This window comes from Macaca nemestrina, chromosome 16, assembly GCF_043159975.1.
Source record: "Macaca nemestrina isolate mMacNem1 chromosome 16, mMacNem.hap1, whole genome shotgun sequence".
NCBI classification, from domain to species: Eukaryota; Metazoa; Chordata; class Mammalia; order Primates; family Cercopithecidae; genus Macaca; species Macaca nemestrina.
The window spans coordinates 101,083,112-101,095,659 of NC_092140.1; the positions used below are offsets into that span (position 1 = coordinate 101,083,112).

At 47.0% G+C, this 12,548-nt stretch overlaps 1 protein-coding gene and 1 long non-coding RNA gene across 8 annotated transcripts in view; one reads left to right on the forward strand and one right to left on the reverse strand.

Annotated features, from left to right (window-relative positions):
- Positions 1–1,644: 1,644 nt before the first annotated feature.
- LOC139359152 (uncharacterized) lies at positions 1,645–7,866 on the reverse strand. Its single transcript, XR_011614954.1, has 3 exons — positions 7,729–7,866; positions 6,685–6,930; positions 1,645–2,134 (listed from the first exon to the last, which is right to left on the reverse strand). It is a non-coding gene; the product is annotated as an uncharacterized lncRNA (long non-coding RNA).
- Positions 7,867–7,947: 81 nt separating this feature from the next.
- CPA (centrosome assembly and centriole elongation protein) overlaps positions 7,948–12,548 on the forward strand; it is a 42,911-nt gene continuing 38,310 nt past the window's right edge. For 2 of the 7 annotated variants that reach the window (XR_011614950.1, XM_011755673.3), the window contains exon 1: positions 9,576–9,727. The gene's annotated coding sequence lies outside the window, so the exon portion shown is untranslated. Of the gene's footprint in view, positions 8,004–8,204; positions 8,345–9,575; positions 9,728–12,548 lie in introns of those variants that run through there. The other 5 variants (XM_071081535.1, XM_071081534.1, XR_011614951.1 and 2 more) reach the window with 5 other exon arrangements.

The following is a 12,548-nucleotide window of genomic DNA, read 5'->3' on the forward strand; positions in this document are numbered from 1 at the left end:
CCAATTGATTCTGGTTGGCTTGTCGTTCACAAAACTCATCATATTCTGCCTTCCAGAGGAGGTACTGACTGGCCTCTGTAGTTGTTTGAGCGAGCACTGACCAGACCCATGGGGTCATATGGACGTTGTCTGCTATGGCCTCAATTAACCCTTTTGTAAATAGGCTAGCAGCTGTTTCCTCTAATGGTTTTTCTTATCTCATTATAGGTGTTGAAAGTGATGGGCTCGCCGGGCGCGGTGGCTCAAGCCTGTAATCCCAGCACTTTGGGAGGCCGAGACGGGTGGATCACGAGGTCAGGAGATCGAGACCATCCTGGCGGACACCGTGAAACCCCGTCTCTACTAAAAAATACAAAAAACTAGCCGGGCGAGGTGGCGGGTGCCTGTAGTCCCAGCTACTCGGGAGGCTGAGGCAGGAGAATGGCGTAAACCTGGGAGGCGGAGCTTGCAGTGAGCTGAGAATCGGCCACTGCACTCCAGCCCGGGCTACAGAGCGAGACTCCATCTCAAAAAAAAAAAAAAAAAAAAAAAAAAAAAAGAAAGTGATGGGCTCCTATACCTGATTGCCTTGTGGATCTTGCATCACAAGGCAGGCCAAGAGCTCCCCTTCTAATGCCGCTTGCCTAAGACAGGGTCCCATAACTGCCGTGTATCCCTTGTCTTTTATTCCAATGTATTGGGGGAGGGGGCTCAGGGAACCTCTGTCTCCTCCGTGGCACCTTTACCCAGTGACAGTGGGGCTGAGGGAGGAGGAGGTGGGAAGGTAGGTGATGGTTTCTCTTCCCTTTCCTTTTTAGGCTCTTCTGTGTAGAGTGGGGCCAAAGCAGCCCTGACTAAGGCCCATAACGTTACAGATGTTACTGGGACCCGTTGCCCTTGTGCGTGATGTCGTTTAAGATTTCCCCCCACTTGCTCCCAGAGCTCTTGGTCTAACATGCCCTTTTCCAGGAACCATGGGTTATTGAAAACAAGTTTGTATTAGGGCCCTTAATTGAGCCTCCAAGACCGAGGCTCCGCTAGCTTTAAGCAGCTGTTTCAATACTTACATTTAGTGTTGCTGTTGAGCTGATAACTGTTGTCGCAAGATGAAAGCCTAGGTTGAAAATTCCCTCAAACTTGGAAATCCTGAGCGGGCACCAATTACCGCGCTATCTCTTCACCGTCGTGATCCGTGGCAGCATTCCTCACACTGGGCACGGGCTACCGGGTCTGTCCCACAGACCCTGGCCGAGCGATGGATGAAACGAGTCCTCAGACGCAGGTATGCAGTATAACAGCAGCTAGGGGACTGCTCCGCACTAGTGGCCAGAGAGTGACTAGGGGAACAGCTGGAGCTGCTTGCTTTTATTCAGTACAGATATAATGCTGAAAGCCTGGAGCAAACACAATCTTCAGGCAATTAACGTTATTGTTCCCCTGGATGATCAAAGGTCAGCTGCTGGTCAATGTAAGTAAACAAGCCTGTTTAGGATAAATTCCCCCGTGCTTCCTGGTACCTACTCTTTGCCTCTGCCTCAGGGTGGGAGAACAGCTGCCTTCAGCTTATTCTCCTCCGAACCTATGCAGTGCCTTTCGACTTCTCAGAAGGCCTGCTCCTTTCCCTATAGTTTCTCCCACCACTCTGACCAATCTCCTACAGGGATCATCCCTTGGCGAGGCTAGCCCTGATGTCCTCTGTCACGCGTGTCCGTGTGAAGAGACCACCAAACAGGTTTTGTGTGAGCAACATGGCTGTTTATTTCACCTGGGTGCAGGCGGGCTGAGTCCAAAAAGAGTCAGAGATGGGAGATAAGGGTGGGGCCGTTTTATAGGATTTGGGTAGGTAAAGGGAAATTACAGTCAAGGGGGGTTGTTCTCTGGCAGGCAGGAGTGGGGGGGTCACAAGGTGCTCAGTGGGGGAGCTTTTTGAGCCAGGATGAGCCAGGAAAAGGAATTTCACAAGATAATATCATCACGTAAGGCAAGGACCAGCCATTTTCACTTCTTTTGTGGTGGAATGTCATCGGTTAAGGCGAGGCAGGGCATTTGCACTTCTCTTGTGATTCTTCAGTTACTTCAGGCCATTTGGGCATACAGGTGCAAGTCACAGGGGATGCGATGGCTGGGCTTGGGCTCAGAGGCCTGACATTCCTGCCTTATATTAATAAGAAAAATAAAAAAATAGTATGAAGTGTTGGGGGGGCGAACATTTTTTGGGGGGTGGTATGGAGAAAGAATGGGCGATGTTTCTCAGGGCTGCTTCAAGCAGGATTGGGGTGGCGTAGGAACCTAGAGTGGGAGAGATTACGCTGAAGGAAGATTTTGTGGTAAGGGATGATACTGTGGGGTCGTTAGAAGAAACATTTGTATTGGTGATGGCCTGGGTACGGTTTTGTATGAATTGAAAAACTAAATGGAAGACACAAGGTAAGAGAAGGAGAAAAAACTGGTATTGAAGGAATTGGGAGGACCTAGGACATCTAATTAGAGAGTGCCCAAGGACTAGGAGATATCAGCTGTGATGGCTTGGAGAAACAGTGTAAACACGAGCAGGGCATTTATGAGTAGTTGAGAATGTGGTGAATAGGAGTATGACTAGACAGAAGACAGTAGAGATGAAAGTTTTTTGGGGTGCAGTCTAAGTTGGTCTGGTGTCTGGAATGAGACTGGGACTAAATAAAAAGGAGTGTCCACACAGGAGCTCAAATGGGCTGTAACCTGTAGCATTCTGAGGACAGGGAGGACAGGCCTGAATTCTGAGAAGCGCAAGTGGTAAAAGTATTGTCTAGTCCTTTTTAAGCTGGTGACTGAGCTTGGTGAGGTGTGTTTTTAAAAGACCATTAGTCTGTTCTGCCTTTCCTGAAGATTGAGGACGATAAAGGATATAAAGGTTTCACTGAATACTAAGAGCCTGAGAAACCGCTTGGGTGATTTGACTAGTAAAGGCTGGTCGGTTATCAGAGCGTGTAGAGGTGTGAAGGCCAAACCGAGGAATTATGTCTGAAATGACCGCGGTGGCCTTCTCAGACCCTGTGGGAAAGGCCTCTACCCATCCAGTGAAAGTGTCTACCCAGACTAAGAGATATTTTAGTTTTCTGACTCGGGGCATGTGAGTAAAGTCAATTTGCCAGTCCTGGGCAGGGGCAAATCCTCGAGCTTGATGTGTAGGGAAGGGAGGGGGCCTGAACCATCCCTTAGGGGCAGTAGAACAGCAGATGGAACACTGAGAAGGGATCTCCTTGAGGATAGATTTCCATGATGGAAAGGACATGAGAGGTTCTAAGAGACGGGCTAGCGGCTTGTAACTTACATGGAAGAGGTTATGAAATGACCACAGAATAGAATGGGCCTGTGAGGCTGGAAGGAGATATTTTCCTTGGTCTGAGAACGATTTGCCTTGTGTGGGAAGAGATAGGTGGAAGTTTCAGCGGGGGAGGAGGTGGGAGTGGCCGATGTGAAGGAGGAAAACTGCCGTGAGGGATAGAAGTTTGAAGGCTAGCTGCTTTTTTCGCTGATTTATCAGCATAAGCATTGTCCTGAGCCATGGGATCTGATGCCTTTTGATGGCTGCTTTTTTAGCTATCTAATCAGCATAAGCATTGTCCTGAGCGATGGTTGGGGGAAGAAAACAGATTTTGGAAGTTATGAGAACTGTAGAGAGTTGAGCATAGTTTGTGATTTTTAGGGCGTCTAACAGTATTAAAGCAGCGGCAGCCGCTGCGCGCAGACATGAGGGCTCGGCTAAAACAGTAAAGTTAAGTTGTTCGGACAGAAAGGCTACAGGACGCGGTCCCAGCTCTTGTGTAAGAATTCCGACCGCACTAACCATGCCTAGGAAGGAAAGGAGTTGTTGTTTTGTAGAAGGGATTGGGGTTTGGGAGATTAGCCGGACACGATCAGCAGGAAGAGCACACGTGTTTTTATGATAATTATGCCGAGATACGTAACAGATGAGGAAGAAATTTGGGCCTGACTGAACGTGGGCTGTCTGTGAAGCCTTGCAGCAGTACAGCCCAGGTAATGTGCTGAACCTGATGGGTGTCAGGGTCAGTCCAAGTGAAAGCCAAGAGGCTGGGATGAAGGGTGTAAAGGAATAGTAAAGAAAGTATGTTTGAGATCCAGAACAGAATACTGGGTTGTGGAGGGAGGTATTGAGGATAGAGTATGTGGGTTTGGCACCACGGGGTGGGTAAGGCAATTTGGTTGATAAGGTGTGGATCTTGTAAGGCTGTAAGGCTTGTCTGGTTTTAGGACAGGTAAAATGGGGGAATTCTAAGGGGAGTTTACAGGCTTTAAAAGGCCATGCTGTAGCAAGCAGGTGATAACAGGCTTTAATCCTTTTAAAGCGTGCTGCGGGATGGGATATTGGCGTTGAGTGGGGTAAGGGTGATTGGGTTTAATGAGATGGTAAGGGGTGCACGATCAGTCACCAAGGAGGGAGTAGAGGTATCCTATGCTTGTGGGTTAAGGTGGGGGAGTACAAGAGGAGGATGTGAAGGAAGCTTTGAACTGGGGGAAAAGGTGGCAATGAGGTGTGGCTGTAGCCTAGGAATAGTCAGGGAAGCAGATAATTTAGTTAAAATGTCTCGACCTAATAAGGGAGCTGGGCAGGTGGGGATAACTAAAAAGGAGTGCATAAAAGAATGTTGTCCAAGTTGGCACCAGAGTTGGGGAGTTGTAAGAAGTTTAGAAGCCTGACCATCAATACCCACAACAGTTATGGAGGCAAGGGAAACGGGCCCTTGAAAAGAAGGTAATGTGGATTGGGTAGCCTCCGTATTGATTAAGAAGGGGAAGGACTTAAGAGTTACTCAAAGCATCTGTGATGATCCAGGAGGCTTCCAAAGCGATGGGGCAGCGTCAGTCTTCAGCTGCTAAGCCGAGAAGATCTGGGAAGGAGTCAGTCAGAGAGCCTTGGGCCAGAGCTCCAGGGCTCTGAGAGTGGCTGCTGGGCGAGTTGGACAGTCCGATTTCCAGTGGGGTCCCGCTCAGATGGGACACGCTCAGATGGGACACGCTCAGATGGGACACGGCTTAGGAGGAATCCCGGGCTGCGGGCATTCCTTGGCCCAGTGGTCAGCTTTCCGGCACTTGTAGCAAGCTCCTGGGGGAGGAGGTTCTGGAGGAACCCGTGGCAGCTGCGGTTCAGGCATTCGGAATTGTGTGCTGGAGATGTGGCTGGGGTTTGTCTCACAGTGGAGGCAAGGAATTGCAACTCAGAAATAAGCTGCTACTTGGCTGCCTCTACTCTATTATTGTACACCTTGAAGGTAAGGTTCATTATGTCCTGTTGTGGGGTTTGAGGGCTGGAATTTAATTTGGGGGGTTTATTTAATGTCGGGAGCAGATTGGGTAATAAAATAAAATGCATATTGAGAATAAGACGGCCTTCTGACCTTTCAGGGTCTAGGGCTGAAAAGCATCTCAGGGTTGCTGCTAAACAGGTCACGAACTGGGCTAAGTTTTTCATATTTGATGAAAAAGAGCCTCAACACTAACTGATGTGGGAGAGGTCGGTTAAAGAAAAAGTAACATTAACCTTGACTAGGCCTTTAGCTCTAGCCACTTTTTAAGAGGAAATTTCTGGGCGGGTGGGGGAGGGCTAGTCGAGGAATGAAACTGTAAGCCAGACCAGGTGTTAGGAGGGGAGGTGGTAGAAGGATTATAGAGTGGGGGAGCAGAGACAGGAATGGCGAGGAGGGGAGAGGTCAGATGGGTCTGTAGAAAAGACTGGAAAGACTCAGCGACGCTTGGCGTTGGGACTGAGGGGACAGGCGGGAGGGAAAGAAGGAAGATTTGGGACGAGTTGCATTGGGAACAGAGACTAGGGAGGGACCGATGTGTAAAAGAATGCCTGGACGTCAGGCACCTCAGACCAGTTGCCCATTTTACGACAATTATTTAGATCTGGTAGGATGGAAAAATTGAAAGTGCCGTTTTCTGACTATTTGGAACTACTGTTGAGTTTGTATTGGGGTCAAGCGGCATTGTAGAAGAAAATAAGGCATTTAGGTTTTAGATCAGGTGTGAGTTGAAGAGGTTTTAAGTTCTTGAGAACACAGGCTACGGAGAAGAAGGAAGAATGGAGGGTGGAAGGTTGCCCATGGTGAATGAAGGAGGGAAGCCTAGAGAAGAGAGAGAGTAGAGACACAGAGTTCGTGGGTTTTTGCCCTCCAGAAAAGCAAGAAAGGGGTCGGGGAGCAGAAATAAGGTATTGGGGCACAAAAATAGGAGGTTGGGTCACAAAAATAAGGTCAGGGAGCAAAAATAAGAGGTTGGGTGGCAAAAATAAGAGGTCGGCGTTCTTGCCCCTCCCCCAGAAAAGCAGAGAAGGGGTAGAGACAGGGAGGGTAGGGGTTGGGGTGCTTGCCCCTCCCCCAGAAAAGCGGGACTTGCCACTTAGGGTGAAGGACCAAGGCAGGCGTCCCCGCAGTGTGGTCAGACACCCCTGAAACGTGGGTGAGTAATCAGAGGCGTCCCTGCAATGATTAAACAACAAGGGAAGGCTGCCTTCCCCAGTCCGTTACCGGCGCCGGCGTTTTGGGTTCCACGGATAAAACGTGTCTCCTTTGTCTCTACCAGAAAATGAAAGGAATTGAAATTAAGAGAAGGGAGAGACTGAAGGGTGGCGCCAAGACTGAAAGGAGAAAGAGGTCGAGGGATAGTGAGAGAGGTTGGAGAAGAGAGTAAAAAGAGGCCGCTTACCCCATTTAAAATTGGTGAGATGTTCCTTGGGCTGGTTGGTTTGAGGACTAGAGGTCGTAGGTGGATCTTTCTCACGGAGCAAAGAGCAGGAGGACAGGGGATTGATCTCCCAAGGGAGGTCCCCTGATCCGAGTCACGGCACCAAAATGTCATGCGCGTCCATGTGGAGAGACCACCAAACAGGCTTTGGGTGAGCAACATGGCTGTTTATTTCACCTGGGTGCAGGTGGGCTGAGTCCAAAGAGTCTGCGAAGGGAGATAAGGATCGGGCCGTTTTATAGGATTTGGGTAGGTAAAGGAAAATTACAGTCAAAGGGGGGTTCTCTGGTGGGCAGGAGTGGGGCTCAGTGGGGTAGCTTTTTGAGCCAGGATGAGGCAGGAAAGGGAATTTCACAAGATAATATCATCCCTTAAGGCGAGGCAGGGCATTTGCACTTCTTTTGTGATTCTTCAGTTACTTCAGGCCATCTGGGCGTATTAAGTGCAAGTCACAGGGGATGTGATGGCTTGGCTTGGGCTCAAGGCCTGACATCCTCCCCCACTCTTTTTCTTTTGAAGAGTTGGGGGTTTCACTCTGTTGCCCAGGTTGTAGTCTAGTGGTGTGATCATAACCTTAAACTCCTGGGCTCAAGTGATTCTCCTGCCTCAGCCTCCCAAGTAGCTAGGGCTATATGTGTATGCCATTATGCCTGGCTAATGTTCAAATATTGGCTCAAATGATCCGCTTCAGTCTCCCAAAGTTCTGGGATTACAGGTGTGAGCCACTGCACTTGACATGACCTCTCTGGATACAGTGGACACTTGCTACCATCAGACCAGCAATGAAAAGCTGTCAACTCTTTGTCATTCAGATCAGCTTTGATTAAAATAATTATTACCAGCCAGGACAGTGACTCTTGCCTGTAATTTTAGCACTTTCAGAGGCCAAGGTGGGAAGACTGCTTGACCCCAGGAGTTAGAGACCAACCTGGGCAACAGAGTGAGACCCTGTCTCCACAAAAATAAATAATTAAAAAGAATTATTTCCTAATAATTTGGGAATACCGTATTACTCTATCTTGCACAGCATTTGACATGACCCACAGAGCTAGGCTTTGGTAGTCAAGCGTTCGCCAACAGTTAAATTCACGTTAAAGATGACACCTCCTGTTCATTGGCTTTTTACTATGTGGAGGTTTTATACTACGTTTTCATATATTCTTTCTCTTCATGTAATCTTCTTGACAGTCCTATGAAGGTCTCATTATTATCCACCTCTGTTTTGTAGATGAGAAGACTGGTTTCAGAAAAGTTGAGTGCTGAAGACTACAAAGCTGTTTGTAAGTTATCAAGCTAGGATTTGATCCCAGGTCTGCCTGACTCCAAATCCTGGTCTCTTAACCATGACACAGGAGTGCTCGCTTGACTCCTGTGATGTCATAAAGAACTGTCAGAATGGGTCATCTGGCATGAAAACCCCTGTGCCGCAACTGTTGGTCTAATTTTTCTCTACAGCACCATCTGAAGATGCAACAAAGATAGGAACCACTGATAAGGCAGAACTTTTTCTTGCCTGGCAGAGTAGAAGCTGGAAGTTCCTCCCCACTAGCCTTTCCACCTTGTAAGGGATTTGGGACCCCTCAAGCTTAGTGGGCAGTCTTGAGAATTACATGGGCTACAGGTAAAAACTTACATATCAGAACCTTAATTTAACAACCAGTTAAGACTTGAGTGTGGTAAAAGATTCATTTTATTCAGTCAACAAACCATGTGGCATTACATACTATATTAAAATAAAAACATAAGAATAAAATACAGGCACAAAGAAGGCTATTGTGACTATCCTTAAAGAAACACATTTAGGAAGAATGAGCCTTTTGGGTACGCTTTCAAGCCAAAGAGCTATCCTAAATGAAAAGGAAGATCGGGGCCTTGTCTGGCATCTTAAGTAGTTGTGTGATCTTGGAAGTCTCCGGCTTTAGCTTCCTCACCCGCAATGAAAAAAAGAAAAATTGAAAAAAGAAGCAAAACCAAAATCTTGATTTAGAGAAGTAGACTCTTTTTGAAGTAGAAAGCAAAACAAATTTTGGAGGGCCAAATTTCTGTGAAATATTGTCTTTAACTCGTGGTCTTTGTTTCAGTTGTAACGGTTATAAATGGCACTTCATTTGATTTCTTTTTTTTTTTTTTGATTTCTTTAAACATTTTACTGGGCCCTGGGTTTAATCAGACACAGAAGCCAGGTATGTAGAACTGCGGTAACTCACCGTGCTGTAACTTCCTAGATGAAAGGGCCGTGGCAGTTACAACAAAACAAATTTCTTTAATTCTGCACTGTCAGTATTCAAACTAGTTTCCGAATCTAAGGGACACACTCTGCCAAAGCACCGATCAGCCATTTGAGGAGCGATGAGCTATGCCTATTTTGGAGTGAATTCTTACGGGGTTATCTTCGTCTTACGAAATGGTGTAGTGACTGCCCCTTTTCTCCTTTACTAAGTCACACTCAGGCAAAGTGGAAAACAAAAAAAACCAAACCAAAAAAAACGACAAAATAGACCATACGCAAATAGAAAAAAACAAAACAAAACCCCAAAACACCTCCTAAAGCGTCGGGCTCTAGGTTAGCGTTGAGCCTCTGTGCTCCCTGCTTTGCTGGGAACAGGCAGATCCATCGCTCCCTTAGGCGCTCCCTTTAGTTTTCTAAGCGTCGGCGCCCGGAGCGACGTCCACCACGGAAGGTGTTTCCCGGAAACGGTTTTCCGTCCCGCCGCGCCGCCCGCCTACGCCACCACTGGCCCGCTGCTAGTCGGAAGCCGGCAAGCCGTCCGTCCCCCGCCGGGCAACGCCCATCGCTGTGGCGTCACTGGGAGTTGTAGTTTCCCTGGGCTCAGCGGTGCCTGCGCTTTAGCCCAGAGACGCGGGTGAGAGCCTCACTTCCCACAGGCCCTCGGCACGGGGGCGGGGCTCCGACGGAGGCGGTGATTGTGGCGGCTGATTTGTAAATGCTGCGGAGATTCAGGCGTCGGTTCCTGCTACTGAGCGGCCCGGCCTTCACGGAGCGGTAATTTGTGGGCGAAAGGAGCGGAGGAGCTCTTTGTCCGTGGCCCCGCGCCGGGGAGGGACGGCGGTGGGCTGGCAGGGCTCCGCTCGGCTCTCGGGTTTGGCTCGGCGGGGCGTGGAGGGAGCGGGGCATTGGGGCGCACTGTGGTTCACGGCAGTTCAGTGGCTTCGCCCGTTTGCGCTGCTTTGTTCGCAGAGCGGGGGAAGCCGACCTCTCTGGGGTGTCTGTCTGTCCTGGCTGTGGCGGGACTTGCGTTCCTGTGGGCAGCGCGGCCGCCGCAGTCCCGTGGAGCAGGGCGGTGAAGTAGGGTTGCTGGCTGTCCTCAGGGCCGGTCTGGCCCGGCTTTGTCAAGGGCTTCTCTCTTGAAGCTTCGTGTGGATTCGTGGCTTTCGAGGACGTGTTGTATTTTAGGGGACTGCTAAATCGCTTCCCAAACGAACTAGCCAACTTTTTACGGTATAAGAGTGGCTTTGAATTTGCTGTTTGTATCCACTCTCCTCCCTCACCGTGCAGAGATTTTTTTTTTTTTTTTTTTTTTTTTTGCTTTAAAGAATGTTTACATAGCGCTCTCTGGAGGTTTCAAGGCTGTCAGTTTGTTATGTTTTTAAAAAGTTTTATTTAGGTATAATTGCTATACAACAAAAATGGCACATGTTTAAATGCATTCCATTTAATGAGTTTGACATACATGTGCACCCGTGTCCTTTAGATTTTGGTATCTGTGAAGTCTGAATCCACATACTAATCCTATCTCGGCATATTATCAATGCTTCGTTTACTGAGACCTCACTATCAGTAATAGCAGGTTCTGGTTAAACTGTTTTTATACTTCATGCTGACATTAAATATGTTTTCAAGATCACGGTCATGAAATTGAAGTGGAGGTATAGAGGGTGTTTTTGGTCGGAGTTGGAGGGGGAGATGCAGATGTCTGGGTGCTGCATCTCAAGACTCCTTGCACTTGTCAGTCTAGTAGGGAATTTTTCTAGTTTTCCGTATTATGAAATGACCTTGTAGTCTGTCTCTTCTGAGTTTGGCTTTCAAAAGATTTTCTGTTAAGTCATTGAAATTAAGCAAAGTTACGTGGTTGATTTTGAGGAAAAAAAAAGTCATTTTTTTTTAGATTGGTGTCCTACTGAAAAACAATCAATTTGCTTAGAAAAAGTTTTTACAATTTATTCAGGAAAAACAGATATCCAGTAAAGTGCGCTAATCTTAAGTGTACAGCCCAAATGTATCCACCCCCTGTATTAACCTTCCCAGTTGTTGAAGTCAAAATAAAAATTTGGAGATGAATCTCTAAATTTGCCAATTTATTTGGGAAGAAAGAATGGCAGTTCCAGGCGTACAGACCAGGTGGCCTTCTGTATGTCCAAAGAGCAAAGAGAAAGCTGGAGGTTTTATAAAAAAAGAGAATTGTTGTATGTGTCGCTCTTTGAGAAAGTTCATTGGTTCTCCTAAGGTTCTGGGGAGGCAGCAGGTCCTACGGAGTGGGCCATGGTGACGGGCAAAATTAATCCTAGAATTGCAACAAGCTACCCCAGCATCTGTGGATCAGACTGGTCTCAGGTTACCACCGGCAGTTTCAGCATACCGACTGGTAGAGAATTCCATTCTAGGAGCAAACTTATGTGTCCTGAGTGCCTTTCCCTCTTCCCTTCTTGATTGTTTAGTTGGATATGACAAGAGTGACCCAATTCGTATGATCAGCTTTCACACAGTCAGGACAGCCTCCATTTTCCTGGATAACGGGCAGTATGCCCTTTATAACTATGGGTATATTTTGCCTGTTCTTCAGCTTCATATCTATGGAAACACGGGCCAGGCGCGGTGGCTCATGCCTGTAATCCCAGCAAATTGGGAGGCCGAGCTAGGTGGATCACTTGAGGTCAGGAGTTTGAGAACCACCTGACTAACATGGTAAAACCCCATCTCTACTAAAAAATTATATATATATATATAAAGTAATATATATATAAAGTTATATATATATATATAAAAAAAAGTATATATATATAGCCAGGTATGGTGGTGCATGCCTGTAGTCCCAGCTACTCTGGAGGCTGAAGCGGGTGAATCGCTTGAACCCGGGAGGCTGAGGTTGCAGTGAGCCAAGATCACACTACTGCACTCCAACCTGGGCGACAGAGTGAGATTCCATCTCAAAAAAAAAAAAGGAAACATATACATTTGTCTGATGTTTACACATCATTATTTTTGTTACTGGCTGTGGCAGCAATTTTTGTTTTTGTTTTTATAAATGCCTGAATAGCTGTGGTTCTCAAAGTGTGATACGGTGAAAAAATGTACATCACATTGGCATTTTTGTTTTTGGTTATTAAATGGTTGGCAGGCAATCATCTTGTTCCAAGAAAATCTTCAGTTGCAATTAATAGTACAGTAAGCCTTTATACAACTCTTCTACAACTCAACCAGGGAGCAGTGGCAAAAACACAGCATCATTACGTTCACTGTCTGCTATTTCTTTTAACAGTTCTCTAAACTGGCAGTTGATAGCATTTGTACATACTGAACAATTTTAACAATTATATTTATGATACTATTCATGGATTATGCTTCAGAAAACCGAACACAAGAATTTTCAATGTGTGTTATACAGGGGAATGAATCAGTGAGGGAAATAGCAGTCTCTTGTTGTAAAATCCCATTACATTCAGATTTTTTGCCTTATAAAATGACACCATCTGTCATGATAGAAACTGATTTTTAGGCTGGGCACAGTGACTCACACCTGTAATACCAGCAGTTTGGGAGGCCGAAGCAGGAGGACGGCTTGAGCCTAGGAGTTCAAGATCAGCCT